A 26961-nucleotide genomic window follows, 5' to 3' on the forward strand; every position below is an offset into this window, starting at 1 on the left:
AAATTATAAATTTTTTTTTAAATAATACAAATAGGGTTAGATCAGGGGTGTCAAACATCCGGCCTGGTGGCTAAATACATTATCATTTTTCAACAACAAAATGTTAATAGTTTTATTATGATTCATGCAGGAGAATATCTCAATGATATGGACAATATAATGGGAAAGTAGGAGAGGAAATGAAGAACAAGAAGAAAAAAAGAAAAGGTGAAAGAAACAGGAGATAAAAGGAAGAGACTAATAAAACAATTATTGAAAAAAAAGGTACTTCGTTTAATTGAAAATCTCCAGTTCCTATATTGTCCACGAGGGGCGCTGTGTTTTAATCAGCAGATGGTACCCTTGAGCTTCACATGCGGACAATTTATTTTAAATAATTTCTTAATTTTTATCTGTTTGATGTATTTTGTCATGCAGGACAGTGTTTTAAATTCCAAAAAATGTGAATAAATGTTTTTCAACATTGTACAATCACTGTGATCAGTTCTTATGCATAATGCACAAGTAAATGTTTAACTGAGTAAAAGTATTGTTGAAATTGCACATACTTTTCTTAAAACCGCTGAGGTTATTCATAATATATTGTGTAAAAGTGAAATTCATTTAATATAAAAATAAACAACAAGTCCAGTTCTAGTTCTATTTAATCTTGCAATGAGTTTACTCGTGTGGCCTTCTTGAGATCAGATTAAGCTGTATGCAGCCCCTAAACCAAAATGAGTTTGACACCCATGGTTTGGATAATTAAGTGTTTTAAATTATACTAAGAATCTCTTAAAATCAGTTTTAAAATTGACATGTAGCCAATGCAACTTTCAAATCAATAAAATACAAACTCACTTCCTGGTCTTTGATAGCATTCTTGCAGCTGACTTCAGTAGAGTGGAGCTAATATATTTGGAAGCATTTGATCTGTTCTTCTATCTCTGTCTTAGATCAGAAAAGCAGTGCACCAACTTTCACTTTGCAAGACTCATGTTCTAGTGGCAAAATGCCTAATACTGTCATCTGCTGTATCTGTTGTAGTATTGGATTTATACTCAGTCAAACCTTCAATTAAGGGGCATCAAATTGTATTATTTTTTCAGAAATCAGCATAGAGGTATGTTTAACAGTAATTTCCCTCCGCTTAATTGTTATTTCAGCTTGTGTATATCAAAATACTCAGAATCATATACATACATGCCTGCACATTTACTTTATGTATCGGTTTTAACGTTTAAAAATGAAATCCCAGATCTTAGTCTTTTGTAACACTGGCTACCTCATTATTACCTGACTCCGCCAGATGGATTTGCTCCGCATATCCATCTAGAAATCTTCCGTTGAAGTAATTTTGGGAGGGGGTGAAAATACTGGTTAGCTGATTGACCTATGTTGGTGATAGCCAAATAAACCAATCAGATCAACGAAGCATATGACGTACTCATGAGTTGTGTTTTCATCGTCGCTCTGTTACGAAAACACAACCACAAGCCAAGCTACTCTTGCTGCTGCAGGTAAAGGCTCGTTAGCTCAGCAAAGAAATACTCTGTAATTCCGATAAAACTTGCTCGATAGCCACGCTAACGCTAGTTTCATCGGCTGAAGCCGCCATGTTCTTTAGACTGAACTGTCGCGCTTCTCGTTGCGTCACACCTCAACCCGCCTCAAAGCCAACGCTGATTGGCCGTTCATTTGGTGAACGGCTCCAAATTTTCTTTAACGGAAAGTAGCCAGACTGATCTGTGAGTGAAACCTTGAAAGCTCACGAGATCAGGATGGTCTCACGAGGCTAACCTCATTATGCATTGCTTATTATTTTTTAGGGTTTTTCTATACTAGAAAAGGAGCAAATCCTCTATGTTATCCTGAATACATCCTTTATGTCCACTTTTGTGTCTGCAGCTTGTCAGGCTGTCTGATATCAGAGGAAGGCTTTTTCTCTCTGGCCTCAGCTGTGAGCTCCAACCCCTCCCACCTGAAAGAGTTGGACCTGAGCTACAATCATCCAGGAGACTCAGGAGTGAAGCTGCTGTCGGCTGGACTGAAGGATCCACACTGGAGCCTGGAAGATCTCAGGTATGGAAGAACCTTAGGAGGGGTATGAAATTATTTAACTGTCATGTTCCTCAAATTTCTTCCAGCAAAAAAAGAAAATGGCCAACATTTCCTGCACTTTATATCGAAAATGGAACATTTTAACGAAGGTATTGTTATAGATGGGTACACTAGCCTGCTGCTACATATCTATTTAAAGCTCATCTTACCCCGGTTCCAGATTTGGCCGCAAGTGAGAAAACATTGATCAAGAGGTAGAACAGTGTAATATTCATATTTAATTCCTAGAAATTAAATATGGAGACAGAGTTTACATTACCAATATCAAGATGATTTCACAGCATAATGTAGAAGTCTGTCTGAAGTATGTTTTGCCAAGACATCCTTTTTTACTACAGTGTCTGCCCTCCTCTGCTGAGTTAGGGAGGGAGGGAGGGAGGGAGGGGTGATCTTGTTTGAACTAAGAAACTCTTCTGGCCTACTCCCCCTCCTGGGGCCATATAACTCCATGTTTATCTTACGCTGGAGCAGGGAGAGACATAAACCTATCTGCTTTCTTCAGTAACCCCAACTAAGATATATTTTTTATTCTCAACTCCCTCTGTTTTGATCCTAATAGATCGAACTAATAACTAGGCTAAACTAAGTCCATGTCTTGAAACCCTTAAACAAAGTGTAAATGGTAACATGCAATGTTGTAACCCACTGTCCCCTCTGTTGGCGACCAGTGAAATCAAATTAAGTTCAAATTTACCCCTTAAATGTAAAATAACCCAAGCATAAACTAATAAGCTACTAAACCTATCTGAATCTCAAGCATACTAGAATTAAGAAAAGTAAGCACCTTTATCAGGGAGGTGCAAGGCTAAAATAACTTCACAACTACCAAGAAACTTTTATATTAGCTAAATACGACTCTAAGAGTCCTAACCTAGATTAACAAGATGACTTTTTAGAAATTAATATAACCTGTGAAAGCACTACACTCAGATCAAACCACAGAATAAAGACCAAATTATCATGCAATGCAAAACCAAGATTCTAACAATACTAATATGTAACACCTTAGGAATATGTAACTTATAAGACAAATACAGTGATTGCAAAATTCTTTTCTTTTTTACACAATGCATTCAATTGTTGTCATGATGTCTTGCGTCTCAGAGATGTCTTCTCCTCGCCCTTAAAGATAATGGTTTATAGAGTCATTTGTCCCAACCATGATCCCCACTTACCTGACTCCGCCAGATAGATTTGCTCCGCATATCCATCTGGAAACCTTCCGCTGAAGTAATTTTGGGAAGGGGCGAAAATACTGGTTAGCTGATTGGCCTATGTTGGTGATAGACGGGCCAAATGGACCAATCAGATTCGTCGTCGCTCTGTTACGAAAACACAACCACAAGCCAAGCTACTCTTGCTGCTGCAGGTAAAGGCTCGTTAGCTCAGCAAAGAAATACTCTGTAATTCCGATAAAACTTGCTCGATAGCCACGCTAACGCTAGTTTCATCGGCTGAAGCCGCCATGTTCTTTAGACTGAACTGTCGCACTTCTCGTTGCGTCACACCTCAACCCGCCTCAAAGCCAACGCTGATTGGACGTTCGTTTGGTGAACGGCTCCAAATTTTCTTTAACGGAGAGTAGCCAGACTGATCTGCGAGTGAAACCGTGACAGCTCGCGAGATCAGGATGGTCTCACGAGGCTAGATCCCCACACAGCTGTATGTGAATCTTTTATTAGAAATAAAAAAACGAAAACAAAATAAAAATCCAGCAGCCTCATCTGTGAGTGGCTCAAATTGCTCAGGTGATCTTTCCTCAAAGCCTCTGTGGCTGGCACACTTGGCTCCTGGAATCTGAAGGGCCTCCCTACCCTTTGGCCCACCACATCTGCCTGTCCATGACCTTAGCGTGCACTCATTCGAGGTCGGGGGTCAGTGGACTCTCCTTCAAATTCCTGGACTTTCCTAATTTTATGTCTCCAATACAACCTGAAACTTACACGACAATCTTTTAGATATCAAATGTCGTGTGCTACCTGTAATTCTGGAGGTTGACTTCGGCCTCGAAAAACTCCTTTCAGTCATATGGAATTGTATCCTGTAATGAAATTAACTGAACACTCCCACAAGAAACAAACATCAAAGCTTTTTAACCCAATTTTCAATTTAGACTGTACACAGATTTTAGTCAATTGTTTTTAGAATCCCCATTAATCCTTACCACCTTCCATTGTTCCACCTTCATCCTATGGGAAACCTATATTAGAAATGTAATAGTTAATGAGACACTTTATCACAATTTCTCTGTCCTCTCCTTCTGTGGGCCTCTGATTATCCTGCAAGAGAATGCACGCACGCACAAATACTTTCGACCTCTGGTGGGGATAGCCGTGTCTGTGTAATAAAAAATTAGTTAATGCAGTTTTGAAATCAAAGCATGGTTTTTTAGATTCAAAAATTACCATAGACTGCACCACTAGAAAAAAAAAAATTTCTGTAACCTCTATTCCAATTTCAGATGTCTTACTCTGTGTGCTGCGAAAAAGTTCCTATTTTTAATCTGAGAGAAAAAGCAAACCCGCATCTGGTCATTTTATAGAATGTAGTCCCCTTGCAATGAATTCCTCGCTTTGTTTACCTCCAAGAGATACCACCCTCAAATTAAAAAGTCCTGCATCCACATCTGTCTATGAAATTGTTACAAATCCTGACACACCAATGATTTTAAACTAAACCAAGCAGGGCCTGTAATAGAACTAGCTTAGATATGAATTAAGTTACCCTCTGTTTTTCTATTTTATCCAGTTTTTCTATGTTATGTAGTTGTTCTATTTTATTTAACATTCACTTTTTGTACTGCTAAAACTGTGGGCCTGTTTCCAAAACCTACCTGTTTACCCCTTCCAGGAACCCCGAGGGGGCTGAGCTAACCGGCCTTATGGACTTTTTGTCCAGCAGATACGTTATGTCTGACACTTCGCCCATTAAATCTAATATATGGTCCCGGCCTGTTTCTTAGAAGTCCACTGAAAAAACATTCAGAGAGCCAAGGGAGAGCTCTTTCGTTTTTTTTTTTTAAAACAACCGTTATCTAATTTATAACACAGTACTGTTCCCTATCCTTCTGTTTGAGAACAAAATTAATTTTGTTACAAAACATTAACAATGAACAGTATTTAGTCATCACAGGGAGTCAATTAACTGCAAATGCTAACCTGTGTTAAAGCAGGCAGACGTTGCATAAGATCAGTGTATCTAAATGAAATAATGACTGCAGACTGATGGCCCCAGTTGCACACAACAAGTCAGTTTTGTGAGCATGCTGGATGTTCCAAGTTATTTACATACTGATACAGGGTGGTGTATCTGGGCAAAAGACATATAAAACATTGTTTTTAACCTGAATGAAACAACTGGTAATATACCAAATCCTGGTGAAAAGCTGTTTTAACATAGCTGGCAACTGTTATATGTACAAAAGGAAAAAATCATGCAAGAGCTATTAAGAAATAACCTAACAGATCCGTTTAACCTATGTTGTTTAAAAACAGAATGTCTCACTCAGGACACATCTGTGCTTACCAGAGAAAGGCCTTGTGTGTAATAAACTTGTCACCCCAGGAAGTCCTAAGCTGATAGTAACTCCCAGTTTGTAAATTTATGGCATGCACTAGTAAACCCAGAGAGGCAACTCAACTGTGACCCTAAATGTAAGTGGAGCACGTGAAAGTATTCCCACCCCAGTGGATTTTCTGCCCATAATTGTGATGCTAAAGTACACCTGCTGCTGTTTAATTGTGTACATGACAAAAAGTGAATAAACATGAATATATTGTCAAAATCGCAAACCTGTGCACTGGGATACGCTCAATTGGCTGCCTTAAGAAATTATTAACCAGCTCCGATCCATCTGCCCAGGAACTCAAAAGATGGAGAGAAAGAAAAAATCTGGAAACACCATCCAGCCATCCAGATCACATCCCATTAAATTTGTTCAGTAGTATACTGCTAGAAATAACTGTCTGTGTTTTACCTTAAAGATGTTTGATACCAGTCTGTGGCTCCTGAGATGGACTCAGATTGACATGCAACAGATCAGGCAAACAGGAGATCGGAGTTAAGACTTCATATTCAAGGCTTCCATGTGTGGAACTCTACATTTATTCCCCCAGTGTTGCAGTAGCAGACCGCTGTAATGTCTCTGCGACGCACCTCAGTGACAAAGTCCCCTTTTCACAACACAGATGCTGATGAATCAAGTGGCTCCAATTTGTGCAGAAAGTTCATATAGTCATATCCCTTGACAGCTATGGATCTGCGCTGTTCATGAGCGTTGGCCACTTTTCCTGGGTGCGTAAACATTGTTCATGGGAGCGTTATCCCCTTGCTGGGGTACTGACATTCTGGATGTGAGGTCATATTGGGACTTCATGCCAGGATTCGGTGACTCGATGCCAGGCTGACTTGCTGATGCGAAAGAGTCTCTTGCCCAGGGCCCAGCGTAAGCAGCTGTAGGTGTTCAAAAAGTTCTGACATGTCCACCTCGTCTTTTCGGTCCTCTGCTCCTTCCCCCGTGTCTGCACTGATTGTCACAATGCGATCCGCGTCCATGCGCAGGAACAACAAATCTGGAATCAAATGAAGAATAGAAAAGCGGAGGAGGCGCCCCCCTCCTTTAATTAAATTAGAGACATTGTTTGGTGCAATCTGCCGCTTACTGTTACTCCCTTCCTACTTTGTTTTCCAATAGCTGTAATTTTAGTAACTTTTAGTAATTAACAAACTCAAGCTTAGTCTTTCTCCCCTCCCTTTAAGCCACAGGCAAATGGTGTATCAAATATTGTCTCAGCAAGCGTATCAGGATTTAAGTTCATCAGCTGAGACACGAAAGAGGACACTCTGTCTGATATTATTTCACCAAATAATCTACCCAAAATGGACAGAGTTGTTTTAAGATCCACACCAGAGTGTTTGATCCATCCTACTGATATTTTCCAGTAGATGTGAGTCCCCGTCAAATATAGGAAGCTCTGCTAAAGTGAATAAAGAAAATGCTGTGTAACTACATCTATCAAGGAAGAAATTATAAAAAATACTAAAGTTACATCCTAAAATGGCTCTAAAATCAGTTTTGTGTCTTTGTTTAAAAAAATGTTAGTCAAATTCTGCCAGCCACGATTGATCACCAGCAACGATGTTGAAAAGTTTATTCACCAGAAATTGCACATTACCAAATGAACAAATAGAAAACAACAAGGGCATCTACATTTTGTGGGACTATGAAAATGTGATTACATATAATGAATACTTTGGGGGCCGTCCTGTGATAATCCCATAATATTTTCCGTTTCTACTAGTTTCTGCCACTCTGCAATACCGGTATCTATAATAAAATTATGCAAGCCATTAACATTTGTCATAGATTCCTCAATTTTAGCTGCTTCATTTGAGACTCATGACTAAATGCAGGGTTAACAAAATATGTCAAATCAACTGCAATATCCTTTTGCCCACACCATTAAGCTTCATTTTAACTTTTTTAATTTTGCTTACTCGTGTTTTCCCAGGCCTGCAAATGAGCAAAAGCGGATAGGGTGCTATTTTCTGCTCTATATTAATCAGCTAGATTTAAGTCTGACAAATTATGTCTATTTATTTATGTATTATAACTAGGGCTATCAAACAATGAAAACCTTTTAATCACTATTTAATCGCAAATTATATTTTATTTCTGAAAGTGTATACGTTCAAGTGTATAGGCATTTTAAAATGCTATTTTGCAATAGATAACACTAATTAAAATTATACTCTCACAGAAGGTATCTTCCCTTTTTTGTTTTTTTCCCAATTCTTAATGCCTCAAACAGATGTTAAATGTTCTCCCAAATTTTCAACAACTTTTCCAAACTTCTAACCTCTTTCTCGCCCAGTCAGCTTGCAGCCAATACTTCAAATCGCTTTTCTCAGTTGAAAGTTCTCCTGCACTTCAACAAACATCATTAATGCATCGACCTCTTTTTTCCTAATGATTTCCAAATTCCCCTTAGTTTTTTACCCATCTCTTTAGCCAGATTCTTCCTCCATAATGAACACTTTTAACTTAACCAAATGTAATCTGCTCCACAGTCACTTCTCTTATCTTGAGGCCCAGAGCCAGGGAGAGGGGAATTCACACCCCAGCAGAAATACACACAGAGACACCCACACTTTGCAGATCCGCAGGCTCAATCAGTCTGTGCCTCTCACTCACATTCCATGGATCCCATTTACAACCGAGACATTCAAAATGTTGGACAATACAAAACATATAAACACAGACAGCCTAGAGCAACACAGAAGGACCTCTTTGTCCTGTTCGTTCAGTGGAAAGTTTTTTCAAAATTCCTCATCTAACCGCCATGCATCAGAACCTTGTTCTGATGCTAGAAAACAATCCTATTGTTCTCCTGGGGCCCCTTTAAAATCTCTTTCTTCTATAACAGTTCACCATTTTAGGATCTTACTGTTCTTTGGCCTCAACTTAAAGATGTTATGTATTCTCTGCCATTCCTATCTCTACATTTCTGTGGAGAGTCTCCTTTCTCCGAGACATTGTTTCATCTCAGTTCTAATGATCTCCAAACTCATCAGCCGTGGAAGAGGGAGTAACCAACTCCAAGACTATTTTTATTCTTTGTTATTTTTATCTTTTTTATTTTGTTTTATTTTATTTTTCGACAGCCTCACCATTTAAGATTTCTTGGCTGTTATTCTCTTTTATCTTATTTTACGTTTTTCTGACGTGAAAAAACACATAATATTAATAGCTCTGTTCAACCTCTGATATTTTGAGAAAAAAGCGTCTCATCCACAGCACCACATGAAAATTTGGCCAAAGCATCTAACATTTCGCCAATGGAGAATAAAGGTCTCCTTACCTGTTTTGGGTCGACCCTGTGGTACTGCAAATGATTACTTCTCCGTGCCCAAAGTCAAAATGTCTCTTTGCCCACAGCCAAATCCGGGTCACGGCACCATGTTATAGACTTGGTACACCGGCCTGCTGCTACATATCTATTGAAAGCCCATCTCACCCCGGTTCCAGATTTGGCAAGTGAGAAAACATTGATCAAGAGGTAGAACAGTGTAATATGCATATTTAATTCATAGAAATTAAATATGTTGACAGAGTTTACATTACCAATATTAAGATGATTTCACAGCACGATGTAGAAGTCTATCTGAAGTAAGTTTTGCAAAGACATCCTTTTTTTACTACAGTGTCTGCCCTCCTCTGCTGAGTTAGGGAGGGAGGGGTGATCTTGTTTGAACAAATAAACTCTTCTGGCCTACTCCCCCTCCTGGGGCCATAAAACTCCATGTTTATCTTACACTGTAGCAGGGAGAGACAGACACCACTCTGCTTTCCTCAGTAACCCCAACTAAAATATATTTTTTTATTCTCAACAGTATCTCTAGTTATATGCCTTTGATGACACTGAGTATGTATAATATTTTCATGATCTTTGTTCAGGGAAGGTAGACAACCTTAATATCATTTATTCATTATTTATATTAGTTTTGCCAAAGATTTCAGGTCTCCTCAGAAAAACGTCATGTGTTCTACCATTTTATGGCTGTTGCTGTTGATGCTGCTATTGCTATAGCAGTGCTCTGTTCCATTTAGTCTTTGATCTTCACTAAAATTCCCTGTAGTTTAAATGAAAATGCAATATTGTCTCTGCAATTCTACAGATTTTGATGAAATTTCTAGCAAAAGTGTGCATACTATAGTCATAATCTTCATTGAGATAATGCAGACAATATTTTGTGTATTAGATTCCCTATTAACTATATTATCATACAACTGATCTGCACACCACCTGGAGCCTAGAGCTGATGCCACCTGGACCTGAAGCCTTCCTCACTTTATTGTTTCACTGTGCGTTTATTGCCTATAGTGTTGAGAAAGACAGGGTGGAGGAAGAGGGCCGATTCACGCTAACTTGAGAAGATGGACAATTGCTGGGAACCAAGAGATCTGCAGAACAGGGAAGAAAAGCAGGCTGTCCTTTAAGATGGGGGTATCCACAGCATCAGCCGCAACCTACACAACAGCAGAACCTGGGATAGTATAACATAATCTTTATGAGACAATGAAATCTTCAGCAAAACTAATAAAAAGATAGAAATAAAGATTGTGAAAATATTATGCATACTTCTCACTAGAAATGTCATCGAAATGCATAAAAATGCAGATGCTTTCTTTAAATGTTGCGTTTTCCACATAAAGTATGGGGAATGTCAGCCAATTTCTTTTGTTCGCTAGGAGAATTTTGATAGTCATGTGCCTGAGTTGAAAGCCAATATAAATTAACTGTATTCAGGAGACAAATTGTGACAATACCACGTTCTCCCTTGTGCACCAATGTGTGGCTATGGCACATTTTCAATGGGACTGGGTTGGTTGGTAATGGTTTGGGAAAGAGACTTCACAAATATAGACCACAAAAGCATTCTATAGTAAAAACATGAGCAAAGCCAAATCATGTGATGCTCACGGTGTCAATGTCTGTTTTATGTGATCACACAAACCTTTAAAAATCCCTCTTGAATATAGCCTATTAGTTTCTCCATTACAAAGAAGAATGTCAGTGGAAAGGAAAATTCTCAGAGTTCTATAAATATTGTATAAAAGTAAAGTGCCAGTAGAAGCAGCAGTAATTTTATTGGTTACATGAGGGGTAAGGGGAAGAAACAAAGCTCAGACAGATGTCCTCTAGACCAGTAGTTGCTTAGTTAACAAGAGAAACAGTCCTTTCCCTTTTAGGGTTAAGTATGTTTCTTCAGGTTGTTGCTGAGGCATTTTCTTCCACAGTGTAGGGCAATGTGTGTCTGAGAGACATGTAATGTCCATGTTTGCTGCTGAAAGAGACTGATGGTCTGACCCCCCTCCTCCTTTCAGGGTGGAGCCTGCTGGAGTCCGATGGTTGACACCAGGTCTGAGGAAGTGTAAGTGTGTTTTTCATTTGATTCATGACAACAAAGCAGCTCACATTCAACCATCTTCAAACTGTCCATCACTCATTCAGGAGTCATCATCAAAGTGTCAATAAATGATCAATAACTGCAGCTAGATTGTCTTTGTTCTCTCCATCAGATTCCTGTCAACTCACAATCGACACAAACACAGTAAACAGAAACCTCAAACTGTCTGAAGACAACATGAAGGTGACACATGAAGAGGAGCTTCAGTCATATCCTGATCATCCAGACAGATTTGATTACAGGCATCCTCAGCTGCTGTGTAAAACTGATCTGAATGGTCGCTCTTACTGGGAAGTCGAGTGGAGAGGAGTTGTTTACGTATCAGTGAGTTATAGAGGGATCAAGAGGAGAGGAGGCAGTGAAGACTGTATGTTTGGAGGAAATAATCAGTCCTGGAGTCTGAGATGCTCTGATCGTCATGGTTTCTCTGTCTGGCACAATAACATAAAAGCACCCATATCCTCCTCCTCCGCCATCTCTAACAGAGTAGCAGTGTATGTGGACTGTCCTGCTGGTATTCTGTCCTTCTACAGTGTCTCCTCTGACTCTCTGATCCACCTCCACACCTTCAACACCACATTCACTGAACCTCTGCTTCCTGGGTTTAGAGTTTGGTATGCTGGTTCCTCAGTGTTTTTGTGCTGATTGAGTCTAAAGAGTCTCCTTCTGTCAGAGAAAGCCTCTCCCTGTTGAACAGATAGTTCAGTCTGTTCATGTCTGTCTCTTTCACTTAGAAACACGTTTTCACATTCATGGATTCAATCTGTTTCTTTGTGAAACTCTTCTAAATGAATCTTTGGAAACTTCTTCCTATTCCAGGAATAGGAAGAAGTTTAACTAAAGTTAAAGATGGAAGCTGATATTATTCCAGAATACACATGTTGTTTTTTCTGCCTGTTTCCAGTCAAAGCTTCACTCTGAATATCAGGATATTTGAATTCCACTCTCTTGTTTTTTTATTTTCATTCATGAGTTAAATTTTATTCAGATCTCTCTTTGGTATATATGTTGCAGTTATTTCCCATTCATATTAGTGTCCAATGAGCAGATTTTCAATGTATCTAGTTTGATTTTGGATATAACAAGAACATTTCCAATAAGATTTGCTGTACAATACAGTTATTTAAAAGAATATGACTGGATTGTGAATTAATTCATAACACTAAAACCTTTTCTTCAGTAAATGTCTTTGCATCATTATCTATGAGTGAAAAATGTTGCTCCCACCAAGAATGTCCCCAGGTTCAGATCTAATGAAGCTATGCAAACGTTTTTTAGCTTCTGTCAAATATGATACCCTTCTGATATTTTGAAGGGTTCTATATATTAAGGCACTTTGTTGCCCTAATGGACATACTTGACTTGAAGTTATAATAAGTAGATCCACTTGGTCTTGTAGATATTTGCTATCCTGAAACTATAAACCCATTTTTAATCCTGCAAGGTGTGTTGACTAAACGTCATGGATAATAAGCGTACTGAACATCCTGTTTGGAACACTTCCCCATCCAAAAACTTGTATTTTCACTGCAACTGGTAGAGAATTTTTTTATGGGGGAACAATCTTTCAAAAGATGTTTGATAGATATGAATTGTGTGATGAGAAAAAGGAATCCGTTTAATTTGTTGTTTTTTTTGTACTGTATTTACAATGCTGTATACCCAATTATTGGGTGTGTTTGTGTCAGTTTTAATTTATTAAATAATCCCAGAAAAAAAATGTCTTAACAATTATTTAATCACATTTTCAAACGTAAATATCTCATTGGAACTAGTAGCTAGGTGTAAAACCTTTAACTGAATTGAATTAAGATAAGATAATATAAGATAGGCTTTATTGATCTCACATTGGAGAAATTCACATGTCAATTCAAGGAATACATTAGGATGGTTCAGAGGGGAAAAGTGTATTACTCACACTGTCTCTCTGAAAGTGCAAGAAATGCAAGAAAAAACCCTTAGCACAAAAAAGCAAACATACAGACAACATCATGAGCAAACATATTTTTGGTTGGAACGTTCTCGTGTTGGAGGGGGAGGCATGCAAATCCAGTACCCCATGTGAGCAGCACTTACATGCGCATCCAACCTATAGATTGCTGTCCCAGGGGAAAAAACAATCAGGCACAACGAATACGGTGAGGAACAGGGGTTGCATTTATTATTATGTCGTGTTTTACCTTCCGGTGGCATGGAGGTGCGTGTATGTTCAGATGAAGCACACGACAAGGAATATTCTTTAACTGAACTTTACTTGCTCCGGCAACAGGTGAGTTACAGACACAGCTGACAGTGGCTACACTGCGTTGTTTCGGCCTCTAGCTCTGGCACAGACAGCGTTTTAGCAGTGTCCATACAGTGAGCCTTGAGTTCCTTTACAACTTGAAATAATAAAAAAAAAAAACTATATATCATTAGCAATTCAAGAAAGGCTCTGTTCGAGTTCACAGGTGCCATGAGGGGGTCCGGGTGGGGCTAGAGCATCTTGTTTGCATAACATCCTAGAGAATTTGAAGGTTTGCCATCAGAGCATCAGATTCAATACAAATTGTGTTAGGCTGACAATGAAATTTGTGTTAGCCTTCAAGTGTCTGTTGGTCTCGCTTCAAAGCAAATGCCAAACAGCCAAATTTATTGGACTTTCTGCTGTAAATCACTTAACAAAGTTCTTTCCATTCCACCATTCTTTTCAAACCTTGCACAGCATCACATTCAGCTTGCGGTTTTGTTCACTAACCAGCTCAATCTAGGTAAGCACAGTCCGATTCAACCCCTCGCACACTCCCAGCAACCTTACCATGGTCAAAAATGCCACCAGGATTTTTCGTATTTGCCGATATATCAGGTAACCGCCAGCTCCAATAAGTAGAAATCATAAAATTTTATCAATTGCGTTGAGCGACCAGCTGATCAGATGTTTTGCAGAAGAAGACTCTGAGACAGGTATAAAGCTGCATGCAGACAGAGAGCACAAGCAGGAGAGGTGATGTAGAGTGTCCACCTTTGCTGTGTTATGCCAGCATGCAACACATTCGGGACTGCAACTGCATGGAGACATCCCCATCTCTAGTTACTACAGGAGATGGTGACTGTCTAGAAATCAAATTAAACACGAAATAAAACTACAGTGGACAACCACATCCTCCTTCTTCTGTGCAGCACCGCAGTGTTGAGAAGACATTTTCGCTGAATTTCTGCATGCTGTTTACACATGGTGGGACTGTCAGCGGATTTCTTGGCAAGACCAATTTTTGCTACATCACCTGTTTTACCCTGCATCTTAACAGGGAGGTCTTGACTTAAAATTAACATTAATTTATCTACAATTCAACTGGAATATCCATCATCTTTCAGGGACCAACATGACCCATTCAATTAGTTTGGCCAAAAAGATTAGTAGACGTTTTCTACCCCTCAATGAACTGAACACAGATCTGATGTCACCGCTTGATAAAAATCATTCTATAACCCCGTCTCAGGATTTGTATAAACAAAGACTATCTGAGCCAACTGAGTCCACCTGGAAAAAACCTTAACAGAGTGAGAACAAGCAAGATTAGAGCTTGCAAAGACCAGGAGAGATCAACACTGAACATGTAGGACTAGAGGTACCATGATGGTTTACACTCAGGCGATGAATGACTGGCAGCTCCTCTTACGCTCCACATAACGAGCCTGATGATTACTGGTTGTGTGTTGCCAACAGCAGCTCACCTCCACTCACCAATTGAACCTGAGAGTCAGGTAGAACACAGACAGAACAAACCCAAATACATGTCACACCCATGGTTAATCATTGAAATGATGCCAGTAGAGCTCAATCTGTGGGATTAGCATTTAGATTAAAGAGTATTTCCTCCTAGTTGGCAAGTTCAATCAGGGCCTGTTGGCAGTTGAGGCTACAAAGTGCTATACCTTTTGAAAGCATCAGTGAAATGGTTCATGGGATTGAAAAAAAGGGAGTAGTTTATCTTATATTTACTTTCTGATTTCCTTTTGATTAGCTTATGTCCTGCTAAACTCAATTATTTTTAGATAAAACCATTAGCCTCCCCATATAAAAAGTTGCTTTGCAGCTTTAAGCAAATTTCCAATCACTTTAAAGTTAAATATTGAGACCGGATGTCAGTATTCGTGTTAGATTGTGTTTGACATCTTATGAAAACCTTACAGCATCAGGATGTTGAGGATGTGGATGAGACTCAGCCTGGAGTCTCCCTTGTACTGATAAATTAGTCTGAAATAATCTCAAACCAAATTTGACTAAATGGTTTTTCTCTGTAATGCTGATTCCATGCGTTGGTTTAGTTTCTGTTAAATTAGTAATAATGTGGGAATATGTTGGGAATTATGTTGCATTTGCCTAATTTTAAAGGTGCACTGATCATTAGTATAAAAGCAATGACCTGTATTTTTAACAGCCAGGAAGTATTTTGATTATTTAAAAAGCAGAGGACATGCCTTTATAGGTTTCACTTGACTGATATTAATGAGTTTATAGTTTTACCACCAGAGGGAGACAAAATCCCACTGATGAAAAGTCCAGCCGGTTCCCACTTGAAGCAGATATTGGCTCTGAACTGAACTTGGATCAGGAAAACAAAAACAGACGTTTTTTTTTTATTCTCACACTGTGAGTCATGACAAGGGTTCATGTCTTTAGACGTCAAGAGCTTTTCTTTGACTCACCAGTTGAACCAGTCTGGCCAGTCAGAACACATAATTTCATTGAAGCAAGAAGCAACCAGAAGCTGCACCTTTATTACCTGTTGTTATTTTCTTCTCATGACAGCATCAGGAACCATTTTATATGACGTGTCTTTTTTTCATGAAGATGTTACCAAACTGCTACTGAGTTTTTTTTCTCCTGCATGTGTTGGCGTTCAGAAAAAGGAGGGAATGCCTCCCTGTTTTTGTGGATTTAACTGATCTGCGTCCCTTACTGCCTCTCCTGACTCGATCACAGGCGAAGCTTCGACTCTTTTCAGGAAGCAGCCACCTGCATCAGTCTGTTGAGTTCAGATCTTATTTTTAACACCGAGGATCGTTTAACAAACTGTAAGTGTACTTTGTCTTCAGGAACTTTCCTGTTTGTTTCTTCTCTGTGATGTTTGGAGAACGTTCGCTCCAAAAAGGAATTGAGTTTCTAAGATTTGTGCCAATATAAAATTGGCACAAATCTTAGAAACTCAATTCCTTTCTTTTAGAATAGAAACACCTTTATTGTCCCACAGTGGTGAAATTTGGGTGCAACAGTGACAAACAATAAGTGGACAGAGTATTTCTACATTAGATTAAATAATACGAAAAGAACATTTTAATGTTAAGCCATACAGCAGATAGGATATTGAGGAAAAACATCTGTGCAATCATTAATAAATTATTAATAATAAGGCTTATTGAGATAGAAATGACACGTTCAAGTTAAAAAAAGAAAGAATAACAGCAGCCAATTAAATTAGCAATGGAACAAAATTGCAATATCTATGATTTAAGAAACAAACACTCCCGGAGACATTGTGCAAATTGACATTAGAGACAGTGTAATCATTTTTGATCAGATCAAAAATCTGTGCGACCAGTACCACCTTCCTACACACTTATTGAGTTTGTTGGGAGCAGCAGAGTGTTGTGCAATTTTTAATTATATAATATTTTATCAAACATCCCTCAGCCTGCCATGTATTATCCTGTGAATATCACCCCAACTTCGCTTTTCAGCTTTGATGAAAATAAAAACAGAGATCATATTTCTCCAATTTTAGATTCCCTTCATTGGCTTCCTGTTAAATCAAGAACATAATTTAAAAATTTTCTTCTAACTTATAAAGCTTTTAATAATCAAGCTCCATTATATATCAGAGCTCTGATTACCCCGTATGTTCCTAACAGAGCACTTCGCTCTCAGACTGCAGATGTTAAACAAAAGTACAACTCAAAATGTTGTTAAATTTTGTTTGTTTGATACTAAAGTAAACTTAATTTCTTAAGAGGAGTTTGATTTTGTTGGATCATTCTTGAAGGTTTTTCCTTCAGTTTTGGAACTTATTTTGAGCTTCAATTTCTTCTGAAACTAATTTGATGGACTATGGTGGAAATCAGAGAACCATGCTAATAAATGTAAGAAGTAATCAAAAAGGTTGTTACCTTCCACGTAACACCATTTCTCCTTTAAACATTATTGGCTTAAGGGGTGGAAACCTGTATACAGGTAATGATAAAATAAGGATGCTATAACTACTCATATTACTTTTAACTTAAAAATGTAACATGCTGAAGGCTCAACCCCAAAAGAAAAGTTGCTAAGGTCCAGGAAAGAGAGAGGGAGAGAGGTTATTTTTCGTGTCCCCCTAAAAAAATATCTCTCTAAAAAAAAAAACTGTTCTTACGTTTTCTGAAAACAAACCAGTTTTATGTCTGATGCATTGAACACTGATGATCCTCTGCTGCATCATCTGTCAGCTGAAATTGTTTTCCATGTTGAACTGAGTCAATGTGATAAACTGAAGCTTCCAGTCAGAGTGAATCAGTGTCAGTGGATGAAATGTTGCTCCATGGCTCCATCTAGTGGACTGATAGTAGAAGTACAGCAGCTGATGGCAGCTTCCTCTGCCTCTCACTGCTGTCGGACTGCATTCAACTGACACTGATATGAAGCAGAGAAGAAGAGCCAATCAGAGGAGGAGCAGCTGATCTTTTTCCAGCACTAATGATGTAAAGGATGATCAGAGTTGATGTGCAGATGAATGATTTGTGTTTCCTCTGCAGGTGAAGGTAGAAAGTGTGTGTGAGCTGATGTGGATGTGAATTCAGCAGCATGGATCAGTGTGAGGACAGAGAGGAGGGAGTCCCTCCCTCTAAAACCACTCTGTGTGGGGAAGCTGAGAGCCAGAGCCACGCTCAGAGGTGAGATCAGCATCTCTAAGTGTCCAGAGCCCTTTTCACACAGCGTTCTCACTATATCAGGCCAGAAGAGACCAAGTGGTCCTGAAGCTGCTGCTGTTCCTCTTTGCTGCTTCATCCAGACTGAACAGAGCAGCTCAGCATGGTACCAGTGGGTTCTGACAAACAGCAAGTCAGTGTTGCACAACCAGCTGAGTGACACCAGCCTGTTGCTTAGAGCTCTGGGTTCCAGCAGGACACATCTGGAAAAACTCACCAACTTCCAGAACATTTCCTGGACCTTGATGACCAACATGTGTTCAACATTATTCATCCTAGAAAGAAGGACGGCTGATCAGACGTTTATGGAAGAATCTTTACATTTAGTTTTTGTCTAAATACGACCCAGATCAACAGAACCAGATGGACCCTCTATGCAGGTACTGACTGGGTCACAAATGGGTCTCAGGTCAATCAGTTTAAATGTAGCAGAACCTCTGGTATAAGTCCCAGTTTTTATCCAGCGTTCTTCTGCGTCAAACCTAAATAGACAATTATCATGGAGTCATTATTGTTATAATGTTTCTGCCAGAAATCATCACACTCATTTTTATAAGTTATATTTTAAAAAGTTTTTTAACAAAACTCTACAAAATGTGTTAAAATACACACTAATAAAACAATCAATTTAATCGCCTTTAACATTTTGTGTTAAAACCTCTAAACTGGACATAAAGAAAGGAGGCAGGCTGACCAGTACAGCCCCACAGGGTCCAGATCTTTCACCATCTCAGCATGAACCTCCTTCGCTTCTTTTGAACTTCTTCACTGACCTCAGAGAAAGTTATGGACTCACCTTCCTCCAAGGACTCAGACTCTTCCTCCTCCATGACATAGTGACCAGACTGAGGAGATCCTTGGAGCGCTCCTTCCACCACCCGACAAAATCCTAAGTCCAGGTCTGCAGTTCCCTCAAACCAGACCCAGCTGGGGATGGACCGTCCTCTCCCTGTTGGACCCATCAGTTTACGGAACTTCTTCAAGGCAAACTGAAGTTCCATGAGTTTCTCCACAGCCACCAGAATCCTCTCTGGGTAACCCTAGAGAAGGAGAAAGTCCAGCCCCTCTGCAGGAGTTTGTCTCCAGAACCCAAGCTGTACATGCAGTCTAAACATCTAGCTGGTACCAGTTAACCTTCTACACCAGCTCTGGTTCCCACCAGTGAGATGATCCTCCATGTCTCTAGATCCAGAATATGATCCCAGGAATTATAACACCCAGCTCTCCGTCCTCACCTGTTACCCAACTCCTATAGAACCTGACCTCCCTGCAGATGGTGGCCCACATAGAGGGGGTTCTGTAACATTTTGGACCTGGGTCCATTCAGCCTCAAGTAGTCAGGGCTCGACCATTAGATGCCCACTAACCAACGTCATTTCCTTCAATTTCCCACCAGCTGTTCTCAGATCTCATGGAAGATAGAGACACCGACCTAACTAACACATAGATAACAGCTAGGTGTTATCAAGGTGGCTACTTTGGAAACAAAGAATACGAATTTCCTGGACAATAACGGAATTATTATTCTTATTAACACAAAGAATGGATATTGGGAGATCAGGAAATGTTAATAGGAGAATTTCCTTTTTTTAAACAATAAAGATAATGTTTCAAATATATTATTAGTAATGCATCAAAATAACCCCATGTTGGGGATAAATTGTCTTGAACCATTACTGTGCTTCATTCTGAATTCCTAAACATAATACCTGTATTTAGCTGTGTCCTTTATTTCTCTTTGAAACGAAATCAGAGCTTGCCAGCGACAACAAATTGCATTTTAGCCGTATTAAATAGTTTTCTCTTATGATGAATAAGCTCCACTCACTGTTTGGATCCTTAATTAGATTTTTATGAGTCTCAGTTGCATTGTGTCAACATATTTTTTTTTTCAGGTTGGAGAAAGTCAAATCAGAAGATGAACGTATACCCAAGAACTTATCCTTGAAAAGCCATGATTCGAAGGATTTATGGGTGGAATTTAAATCCCAACAACCTCCATCCTCAGAGAGGTGAGCTGTATCTAACTGCTGTAACTGTGGAAACTGAGTCAGTCTGAAATGTTTTTATTCCAACATGTGTTTAACGTGAGCTCAGCTCTTTTTCCCACATTTCTATGTTCATATGTGAAGCGGTGTGTGTTGGATGTTCTCCAGAACCACAGCAGTGAAAGTGGAAAGAATGGATGTTGTTGGAGGCGTCCTGGATGCTGCTACATCATGTTTAACAGCTCTGATCTGTTTGCTTTTTGTCCTCATGGATTAGTCTCATAGTCGCCATCATTAAACACTTTTCTCTTGTTAAAGTTAAAGAATTAATGTGGATTGAAGCTCACTGTTACATATTTATATATTTTCAGTCCGAGAACCACTTCAATTCTATCATCAAATGAAACCCTAATATTGCTATGCCAGATATTACTTTCCATTCAGCAGTTATTTTCCTGTCTGTGGTGACATTTTTTATCTGCTAAATTAATGTAAAATGAAGAGGAATAAATACCAAATAACTAACTAAAAATTTAAGAAGCAGTGGAAATAAGGCTGATATTGGATGAGGCTTTTATAGTAACATCAGTTTCCTGTTAAACGGTGAAGTTAAACAGTTTTCAGGATCATTGCGTCAAATTTATCGGCAGTTTAAAAATTAACCGTTGTGGTATATTCACACCTGCCGCGTTTGGTCCGCTTTAAACTGGCCAGAGTTTGTTCCTCCTTGGCCGAGAACTAAAAAAGAAAAAACAGAACAAACCCCACTGAGGTGGTCCCAGTTCACTTCCTTTTTTAATTTTTTTCCCAGTCCCAGTTTTCTTCCAATCAAACTACAGGGAAGATACACCTTCTTTGGACTTAGTGAGTCATCTTTGCAGGAGTTGCAAAATGTTGCCTTCAGTGTTGCTATCGACACCACTGTGGGCAACTGAACATGAATCGCATTGTCTTTTTTGGCTTGCAGCAAGTATTCAACATTGCTGCTCCAAAATCAGAAGTAGGCATACAATATCATTAATGTAGGGCTGCAGCTATTGATTATTTTAGTAGTTCATTAGTCTAACAAAAATTATTTAGATTTATCTAAAATAAATAACATAAGCAATGATTGAACATTCTAAATGCATCGTAAATGGCAATCAGGCTCAGTGTGAACGCTCATCTGCCTTTACCCTCTGGGGGTTAGAGAAGACAGAGCAAAGACACAGAAAGCACAGAAGCTCACATCCAGGAGTACTTTCTATGTTATAAGGTAAAAGCAGATGTTTTGCCTCCCCTGGATGATGTCAGAGCTAACAGAACGCCAGACCAGGTATACCTTCTATGAAGAGAAAAATGACAGAGAACAAAAAATTCAACAAAAAAGTTGAAATAACGACAAACAATGCAAATTGGAGAACAGTAGGATAACTCAGCAGAGTGAGAAAAATAGACCCTGATGTCCTCCAGCAGCCTAAGCCTATAGCAGCATATCTATAGAGGTAGCTCAGGGTAACATAAGACACTCTAACTATAAGCTTTATCAAAAAGGAAAGATTTGAGCCTAGTCTTAAAAGTAGACGGGGTGTCTGCCTCACGGACCAAAACTGGGAGTTGGTTCCACAGGAGAGGAGCCTGATGACTAAAGGATCTGCCTCCCATTCTACTTTTAGAGAATCTAGGAACCACCAGCAGACCTGCAGTCTGAGAGTGAACTACTGTAGAACTACATGCCCATCTTAAACCTCCCTTTAATCAGTAAAATTATTGAAAAAACTGTTTCAACAATTAAACACCTTCTTAACAATGACCTGCCGCTTTGATGTTTTCAACATAGGTTTATGTGCTCACTGCAAGTACAGAGGATGCCCTTGTCAAGGTGTTTAATGACATCCATTTAGGTAAATGCATATTGTGGAAAAACCACAGTTCATGTATTATTGAACCTCAGTGCAGCATTTGGTACTGTTGATCACTCCATTTTGTCACAGCACCTGGAAAATGGGTTGGCCTTTATGGTACAGCACTTGACTGTGTCAGGGTTCTCTGTGTGTTGGTGCTCTAACTCTGCTCCACAGGTGGTTCTAGTAAGCCGAGGGGCGTGGCCCACACCTGCGGCTCGTTGGAGCAGTAATTCACTGGTGTGATAAGGAAGGCACAGACAGATGGAAGATGCCAGAGCCTTACCCAGTCGTGTTTGGCTTTTTGGATACTTACCCGCCTTTACTTCTCATTCGACGAACCAGCCTCTCGTGAATCAGCTATGCTCAGATGTTGCTCTGGCATTCCTCCTCCTACTCCCTTGGCGTTACCAAGTCGGGCTCGAGGTTTCCCCTCCCTGGATTCTGCTGGTTCCCTCCGTTCTCTGGTTAATCCATCTGTCACCTTTTGCCGTGGTTCGCTCCGGTTCCCTCGCCGACTTACCATCAGCCCGCCCTCCTGTTGCTAGCCACCTGTTTGCCATCGTGAGCATTCGACTCCAGAGTTCCCCCGGCAATACTTTCCCGGTTAGATCAGCCCAACTAAATGGTAAGCGGCTCGGCTTCTGGAGATTTCCCTCTGGTTCGATCTCTCATAATCCATGTCCGCTTTCTTCCCGCAGTTTCTCCAGCATTGACGTTCAGACCTCGATAGATCCAGTCTACTGTGTCGTTCTCTGCAGCCTGAACTTAAATAAACATCTTAAACTGCGCTCTGTCTTCCGTATTGTGTCTGCATGTGGGCAAAACATACACAAACCATGACAGACTGATTTAAATCCTATTTAGAGGGCAGGGACTTTTTGTGTCAGTAGGTTACTTTACATCAGAGACGACAAAAATTACATGTGGGGTTCCCCAAGGGTCCATTCTGGGTCCAAAAGCATCTAAAGACAGTTACAAGGTCGTCTTTTTATCACCTGAAGATCATTTCTAGGATTAAAGGACTAATGTCTCAGCAGGATGTGGAAAAACTAATCCATGCATGTATATTTAGTGGAATTTATTACTGCAACGGTGTTTTCACAGGTCTGCCTAAAAAGTGGATCAGACAGCTGCAGCTGATCCAGAACGCTGCTGCCCGCGTCCTCACTGAGACTAAGAACGTAGAGAACATGGACCCGGTTCTGAAGTCCTCACTAAGACTAAGAATGTAGAGAACATGGACCCAGTTCTAAAGTCCTTACACTGGCTCCCTGGATTTTAGAGAATAGACTTTAAAAAAGTTATGTTAGTCAATAAATCCCTGAATGGCTTAGCACCTAAATGCATCACAGACTTTTTATCAGTGTATCAACCCTCCAGATCACTCAGGTCTTCTGGCTCCAGCCTGCTCTGCAGAACCAGAACCAGACATGGAGAAGCAGCATTTAGTTCCTATGCTCCACTGATCTGGAACAAACTTCCAGAAAACTGTAAAGTGCTGAAGGTTTCTGCAATTTCAACACCTTTTACAGTTTTCTTTACCCAATTCTACAGTTCTTGTCTCTGAAAGCAGAATAAACTATGCCAACATCTTGGCCAAAGGAAGTCTTTGCAATATCAAACTGTCCAATAAAAACATTGTCAATCTTCTTCATCCTTAGTATCGTTGTTAGGTCCAAACAAAATGAAAGTAAAACAGTCACAAGCATACATTTTACTAACATCCACCAATCCATCCATCTGTCGTCTTCCGCTTATCCATGGTCAGGTCATGGGGGAAGCAGCTTCAGTAGGGAGGCCCAGACGTCCTTCTCCCCAGCCACTTGGGCCAGCTCCTCAGGAGGAATCCCAAGGTGTTCCCAGGCCAGCCGGGAGACATAGTCCCTCCAGCGTGTCCTGGGTCTTCCCCTGGGCCTCCTCCCGGTGGGACGTGCCCGGAACACCTCACCAGGGAGGCGTCCAGGAGGCATCCTGACCAGATGCCCGAGCCACCTCAACTGGCTCCTCTCAACGTGGAGGAGCAGCGGCACTACTCTGAGTCCTCCCCGGATGACTGAGCTCCTCACCCTATCTCTAAGGAAGAGCCCAGACACACTATGAAGAAAACTGCCCCCAATGTCCACGCAATACTGCAGAGCCGCGTTAACCAACACAGCCCCACAACGTCCAGAGCCTTAAGGTACTCAGGGCAAATCTCATACACCCCTGGGGCCTTGCCACCGAGGAGCTTTTTAACAACCTTGGCAAACTCAGCACCAGAGATGGGAGAACCCGACCCACAGTCCTCAGGCTTTGCTTCCGCAATGGAAGACGTGTTGGTGGGATTAAGGAGGTCTTTGAAGTATTCCGCCCACCGACGCATGACGTTTTGAGACAAAATAAATCAATCTGATTATCAAAACTCAATTCATTTACTAACAAAGTCTTTGGAGAGAGAGACTCTATATTTATAAACCACATTTAATCAATGTGTTCTGTGCATTTTGTGTCTCTACTCTGTCTTCTCTAACCCCGAGTCCGCCAAGGCAGATCAGCGTTAACACTGAGCCTGGTTCTGGTTCTGCTGGAGATTTTCCTTCCTGTTAAAGGGGAGTTTTCCTCTTCAATGTTGCCTCATGCATGTTCAGTATGAGGGATTGCTGCAAAGCCATTAACAATGCAGACGACGTCCCTGTGGCTCTACGCTGTTTCAGGAGGAGTGAATGCTGCTTGGAGAGACTTGTTGCAACCTGCTGGGTTTCCTTAGAGAGGAAACTTTTTGACCAATCTGCATGATTTGCTTGAATTTGACTTTGTAAACTGCCTTGAGATGGCAGTCGTTGTGAATTAGCGCTATATAAATAAAATTGGATTGAATATCTGTGTGGAATGTGAACTGATTGTTCCTAATTTGTCAACAGAGTGGACCAGCTGAGCTCAGAAGGTCCCAGTGGTGAGTCTTCCCAGCAGCATCAAACACAGCTGGACTCTGTATTTATGGTCTGTACATATATGACTATTTTTCCATCAGTTCCATTCACATCTGCGTGCTGCCATTTTTGGACCAGTAGACACTCAGTTCAACATGGTTCTGAGGATTTGCTCCAAAATCTCAGTCTGATGTGTCCTTCATATATTATTCTGTTCTAGCTGCTGGAGGACAACATTGTCACTTTTGTGAAGAAAGAGCTGAAGAAGATCCAGAAGGTTCTGAGTCCAGATGACCCAGACTGCTCAGAGAGTCAGAGAGATGATGAGGAGGTGTTGGAAGGTGAGGATGAAGAGCAGAGGAGGAGCAGCAGAGAGGCACTGATGAAGATCACTCTGAACTTCCTGAGGAGGATGAAGCAGGAGGAGCTGGCTGACCGTCTGCAGAGCAGTAAGAGGATTTCTACAAAGATTTCACCTGATGGATAAATCACACATTTACTGATGTCTGATGAGTAAGAGATGAAATTGTCCAGCATAAGCTGTTGCCATAAATAGTGATGTTGTTTTTTGCATCTTCACTCAGAACATCATGCTGCAGTTTGTCAACATCAACTTAAATCTGGTCTGAAGAAGAAGTTCCAGTGTGTGTTTGAGGGGATCGCTAAAGCAGGAAGTCCAACCTTTCTGAACCAGATCTACACAGAGCTCTACATCACAGAGGGAGGGACTGGAGAGGTCAATGAGGAACATGAGGTCAGACAGATTGAAACAGCATCCAGGAAACCACACAGACCAGAAACAACCATCAGACAAGAAGACATCTTTAAAGTCCCACCTGGAAGAGATCAACCAATCAGAACAGTGATGACAAAGGGAGTGGCTGGCATTGGGAAAACAGTCTTAACCCAGAAGTTCACTCTGGACTGGGCTGAAGACAAAGCCCACCAGAACATCCACTTCATATTTCCATTCACCTTCAGAGAGCTGAATGTGCTGAAAGAGAAAAAGTTCAGCTTGGTGGACCTTGTTCATCACTTCTTTACTGAAACCAAAGAAATCTGCAGCTTTGAACACTTCCAGGTTCTGTTCATCTTTGATGGTCTGGATGAGAGTCGACTTCCTCTGGACTTCCAGAACCAGGAGATCCTGACTGATGCTACAGAGTCCACCTCAGTGGATGTTCTGCTGACAAACCTCATCAGGGGGAAACTGCTTCCCTCTGCTCGCCTCTGGATAACCACACGACCTGCAGCAGCCAATCAGATCCCTCCTGAGTGTGTTGGCATGGTGACAGAGGTCAGAGGGTTCACTGACCCACAGAAGGAGGAGTACTTCAGGAAGAGATTCAGAGATGAGAAGCAGGCCAGGAGGATCATCTCCCACATGAAGACATCAAGAAGCCTCCACATCATGTGCCACATCCCAGTCTTCTGCTGGATCACTGCTACGGTTCTGGAGGACGTGTTGGAGACCAGAGAGGGAGGAGAGCTGCCCAGCACCCTGACTGAGATGTACATCCACTTCCTGGTGGTTCAGACCAAAGTGAAGAAGGTCAAGTATGATGGAGGAGCTGAAACAGATTCACACTGGAGTCCAGAAAGCAGGAAGATGATTGAGTCTCTGGGAAAACTGGCTTTTGATCAGCTGCAGAAAGGAAACCTGATCTTCTATGAATCAGACCTGACAGAGTGTGGCATCGATATCAGAGCAGCCTCAGTGTACTCAGGAGTGTTCACACAGATCTTTAGAGAGGAGAGAGGAGGACTGATCCAGGACAAGGTGTTCTGCTTCGTCCATCTGAGTGTTCAGGAGTTTCTGGCTGCTCTTCATGTTCATCTGACTTTCATCAATTCTGGTGTCAACCTGATGGAAGAAACAGAAACATCTAAGAAGTCTTTATTTTCTAAGAAACCTAAACTAAAGTCTTTTCTCCAGACAGCTGTTGATCAGGCCTTACAGAGTCCAAATGGACACCTGGACTTGTTCCTCAGGTTCCTCCTGGGACTTTCACTGCAGACCAATCAGAGACTCCTACAAGGTCTGCTAACACAGACAGGAAGTAGCTCAAAGACCAATCAGGAAACAGTTCAGTACATCAAGGAGAAGATCAGTGAGAAAGTGTCTGCAGAGAAAAGCATCAATCTGTTCCACTGTCTGAATGAACT

General features: G+C 40.6%; 1 protein-coding gene and 1 long non-coding RNA gene across 2 annotated transcripts in view; both read left to right on the forward strand.

Annotated features, from left to right (window-relative positions):
* Nucleotides 1-26961, forward strand: part of LOC110368416 (NLR family CARD domain-containing protein 3) — a 46679-nt gene that overhangs the window by 13780 nt on the left and 5938 nt on the right. The gene's annotated exons all lie outside the window — the stretch shown is intronic.
* On the forward strand, nt 22000-22673 carry LOC110367194. Its single transcript, XR_002427298.2, has 2 exons — nt 22000-22511; nt 22585-22673. It is a non-coding gene; the product is annotated as an uncharacterized LOC110367194 (long non-coding RNA).

This window comes from Fundulus heteroclitus, unplaced genomic scaffold, assembly GCF_011125445.2.
Source record: "Fundulus heteroclitus isolate FHET01 unplaced genomic scaffold, MU-UCD_Fhet_4.1 scaffold_43, whole genome shotgun sequence".
NCBI lineage: Eukaryota > Metazoa > Chordata > Actinopteri > Cyprinodontiformes > Fundulidae > Fundulus > Fundulus heteroclitus.